Genomic DNA, 4,745 nt, shown 5'->3' on the forward strand with positions numbered 1-4,745 from the left:
GTTGCATTGAGCAAGCAGAAGAGCAGCTCCTCTAAACATGGCAGCAGGCAAGGAAGAAGAAGAGGTGGTGATGGCACTTATTGATTTAACCCAGAGTGGCCGAAGAGCCCTTGGGTCACCCATGCGTGCCCGGCTCCATCTGGGCCATCTCCCAGCAGAGACGGTGCAAACACTTGGGCGGACACAGCGGTTCTGCTGGGCTCTGCCTCCGCTTCCATCACCCTCGCAATTTAGGTGACCAGAAGAAGGGATAGGGTTAAAAAGAGCGTAATTAATATGAGAAGACTGTTCATTACTATAAGACGTCTGTGTATCATTAAATTTCATGTGAGCTTTAATTAGGCGATTTTTTTTCTCATATAAAAGTCTTTGTTGTGTCAATTAGTTGATTGACTATCATCTGGTTTCTGGGTTAGTGAAACCTGATCTGTTGTGAATGAATTTGTTTATCAGGGAAAAGGGACCAGGGGATGGAAAAAAAATTCAATTAAATGTCGATGTGTGGAGTGACAAGTAGCATTCGATAGGGCTTTTAGTTTAATTGGTTGTATTTCATTAAGAGATGTATTTATCAAGAGAATTCTTCATTTTCAAAAGATCTTGGATGTCTTCTTGTTTGCTTCTGGCTTTTTAGGTGCTCCTGCAGTAACCAAAAGAACATAGAGAACTCTTTTTAAATGAGAAAAAGTACTTTATTGTGACATGTCCTGAGATTGTTCCATCACTGACATGCAGTGACAGGCTTTTGGTGACATCCACATGCAAATTGCAGGGGACAGGGTGTACCCCTACATCATTTGAAAGGCTATCACCAAAGATCTGCCGCTCCCTCTGCTGTTCCGCCGTCCGTGACCATGCTGAAAATAGTGTGTTAATCCTGACAGTTCCCAGCCCTGGGAACATTTTGGAAGGTCTGTTTGAAATCTTTTAAAGGCTGTCAATCCCTTTGGGAGGAATGGCTTTCATCTGTGTTTTATTTGGAATCCAGCTCATCACTTGTGGTTGACAAATGAAAATGAAATAGCCTTTGGTAGGGGGCTGGCAGGCGCCCTCATACTACAGCATGTTTGGCCTAAGCTGGTGTAGTTATATAGGGGCATCACCTGGAGTATATACGGTCACACTGGAATAACGTGCTGAGAGCACCGAAGTTTATTTTTATATCTTTCTGTTTTTTTCTAATCCAGCCTAAAAACTATGAGCAGGTAAGCATGCAGCTGGGTTGGTTTGAGTGATGGCAACAGGATTCCAACAAGGCTTTCAAAATGCTAAATGAATGGTTATTTTCCTGAATGTCCAAGGAAACAGCAGGAGTAAGGAATTCCTGCACCCAGAGCGTGGTGGTGAGGGCTCACCTCCAGCACGCCTGCTGCCATGGGAGGAGTGGTGGGACATGGATGCAATGGCATATGCCCCATTAGTGTAGGACCTCCAGCTGCACTGCTCAAGGGCAAGACATCAGAGCCCAGCTTTACTCTTGTAGGGCACTGGGGACTAGATCCGTCGTCCAGCAGCTTTTGTGGAAAGGAATATCTTTTGGCCTGGGTGTGGGAAAGTACCCGGCCAAGTGATCAGTCTGTTGGGTATGGAGGAGAACTGGAGCAAAGGAGGCCCTGTGACACCAAGTCCTGCCCTCCACTTGTGCAGGAAACCCTGTGGTGTATCCCTTTGGTAAAGTGCTCAAGCTCCTCCTCAAAACTAGTTTAATTCCTTGCCCTTGGGAGATTGTCTTTTCAGATACTAAGGCTTGGGAGTGGGGAGTGTCTCTCTGTGTATTTGCTCAGTGCCCAGCAGAAATCCTGGCAGGGCTTCTGTGAGTGCCTGTATGATAAGTAGCTCTAATGAGTACTGATTACACCCAGCACATGGGTGATCAAGCTTTTTTCTGAAACACGTCAGTACAATTCAGCGTTTTCTGCCATGTCTGTATTTTGTGCCCCCATTTTCTTGGAAAGTACAGCCAGGATGAGCGCTGTTCCCAGATACTCATTATTTCTTTCATTCTGTGATGAGAGTTCACTTTCAAAGAGTCCAGATAAGATGTTGGGAGGCAACGCATGAAGCAACCGGCCGTTATATCCTCCCTGAATGTTTTGTCTGCAATGCTACACCAGCATCAAGACAATGAGCGGGAAGCCAGGGCTTTTGCATGAGCAAACCAGAATGGCACAGCATGTAAAAACGCTCCAGGTTGTTCTCTCTGGGGGCAAATGATCACTTTACAAATGTACTTGGAGAGACCAGAGGTTTATGCAAAACAGAGCTGACATGGGTGAAGAGCCTGTATTTTACCCAAACCTACTGAAGAAGGGAAAATAAAAACTAGACTAGCCTTTCCAAGAAGGCTTTGTAGCAGCAGCAGCAGCAGCAGCAGAGCAATGCTGTGTGATGTTTGGGAATAATTATGAAGAATCCTACTCTTCCAGCACCGGAAAAGGACTCTAGAAAAGCAACTGGAGCATGCTCTGAACATCATACACCTTCATCCCATGCTCTTCCATGCTTCCAGCTGGGGTGGGACTGGCAAACCTGGCTTCATTTTGAAGGCTGAAGGAGGCAGCTCAAGGTCTTTAGGTCTGGCCCTGCTCAGCACCTCCTCCCCTACATGGTGGGAGGAGGCATGTGGGGCTCATCTTCCCCATCTGCCTATGAGTGGCAGTGGTTGCACAGCTGTGTTGTGCAGGCATGCAGCCCGGAGAACCCCCAAGAGGGTTCTCTGCTGACTTTTTGGAGCATGTGGTCCTGCAAGGTGCTTCCCTGTGCCCATCAGGAGCTGGATGTTCAGAGTCAAAGACCACAGGTTTTGATACCTGGCTGGGCAAGCCATGGTCCTTCTAGATAAGTGTGTCTTCATGGATGTCCAGATATGGACGGACTGTGCAAGCTGACCCGGGGGAAGCAGAGGGGCTTGTTCTCATTTGTTTCTTACCACAAACTGAGTTCCCATTAAAAAAAAAAAAAAAAGAAAAAAATTAGAAAAATAAATCTTGTGAAAAATGTCCTAACTGAGAAACAAATATACACCTACTCACCTCCCCTGGAGCAAGACCTGCCTGGCCATGCCCATATCATGTCCCTAGGAGAGGTCCCCCATCCGGGCAGCTGTCTGCAGTGTCACCCCCAGGTGCCAGAACAGCCTCTTTCCTCTTTCTTTGGCAGCATTAGTCAAGCTTGTGGGATCCATGCCTAGATTTTTTTAACTATTACTTTTTCCTGAAAAGTAAAAATATTCTGCTGGGAGAATAAAGATTTTCCAGTCATGCCTCCTAAGTGTCCCCAGCGAGCTGCTGGTTGTGTGCAGGAGATGGGGTATTCATACCACTCTAGAAGTCTCCAGCCTGGTGGAGACCCCCACGGTGACTGGGCAAGCTGACAGCCCCATGGCTTCGAACCAGGGCCTCTGGCTCATTAGACAGACATCATTACCCTAGGGAGTGCCTGAACATATCAGACTTTGTGGATACTCCATCTGTCTTGGCTTCTGTGACAATTCAGGGGTATGGAAAGGTTCCCTGCAAACCATTCAGACCTGCTTCACCCTGTTAGTTTTTGGGGTTTCCCTGGTCAGGGGAAGGAGGGACCATGTCCCACGTGTCACCTACTAGGCTTCCTCATCCTGTCCTTTGCTCCACAGAAGCTCCTCCACTGCAGCGTCCATTGAGCCATCTCCAGAGGGCCTGGCTGCGAGCCCGCGGTGGAGAGGGCTGCTGGGGGGTGCGGTAGGAAGCCAGCTCGGTGTTCCAACCAGCTCCAGCCCCTCAGCCACAAACACTTTGTTTTCATCTCTAAGTAGCTGAAGAAGTGTAGGCCTATCGGTAAATCTCCATCATCCCAAGTGCAGCGTGTCTCCTCAGATAAGGGTGCTGTGTAATGGCAATTATGTTTTCATTTGTTGTGAGAAAACTTAATACGCACAGTGGCAGAAATGTTATTCATCCTCTGTTAATTATGAGCTACTTACTGTAGGGAATCATGCAAAAACAAAAAAGTGTAATCAAATGAAATAAAGGGGAAGCAGCTTGTGCACTTGCCTTCATGCCGGGTGGAATTAGCCCCTGCAATGCTCTGCCACCATCACTGATAATGCCACAGGGCCCCATGCGTGACCTTGCCTGCAGCTCCGCAGCAGCACAGCTCCCTGGGGAGATGGGTGCAAGGGCCTGGGTGTGGGCAGATACCAGGGACTGTGATCCGGGGGTGCTTGATGCAACAATACTCTCATTGGACTAAGCTTGTCCCACCGTGAGCTCTGAAACGGAGCTGCAGGAGAATCCCAGCAGAGCCCCAGACGGATCAAAGAGCTCAGGCTGTTGCCTTTTTTATGTTGCAGTGTTTTCCCCCTCCAGGCTGTGGGATGCACCAGGAAAGAAAAGGATGGGGTGATGCTGGGGATGGCCACAGGCCCGTGAGCCCAGGAGCAGGACTAGCTGCGCCTGCCGGTCCAGAGCCAAGCAGATGGCAGGGCAGCTGTGGTCCCACATGGTCTAGCGGTCAGGATTCCTGGTTTTCACCCAGGCAGCCCGGGTTCGACTCCCGGTGTGGGAAAGCAGTTGTATTTCATATTGTGCCTGTTTTGGGGCTCCCCGGGACAAGGAAGTTGGTTGGGGTGCCTGCTGGACGGGATCCAACATCTGCTGCCAAGGTGGCCGGGGCTGGAGCACAGGATAGGATGGATGAAGGGAGGCTGAGGGACAGAGCCGCTGTCTGTTCAGCCCAGAGAGAAGGTGAGGGGAAGATTTCGTTGC

At 49.0% G+C, this 4,745-nt stretch overlaps 1 non-coding gene across 1 annotated transcript; it reads left to right on the forward strand.

Moving 5' to 3' along the window:
• The first annotated feature begins 4,473 nt into the window (after positions 1-4,473).
• TRNAE-UUC (transfer RNA glutamic acid (anticodon UUC)) lies at positions 4,474-4,545 on the forward strand. Its single transcript has one exon. It is a non-coding gene; the product is annotated as a tRNA-Glu (tRNA).
• The last annotated feature ends 200 nt before the right edge of the window (positions 4,546-4,745 follow it).

The sequence above is a fragment of the Phalacrocorax carbo genome, chromosome 14, assembly GCF_963921805.1.
Source record: "Phalacrocorax carbo chromosome 14, bPhaCar2.1, whole genome shotgun sequence".
Classification (NCBI taxonomy): domain Eukaryota; kingdom Metazoa; phylum Chordata; class Aves; order Suliformes; family Phalacrocoracidae; genus Phalacrocorax; species Phalacrocorax carbo.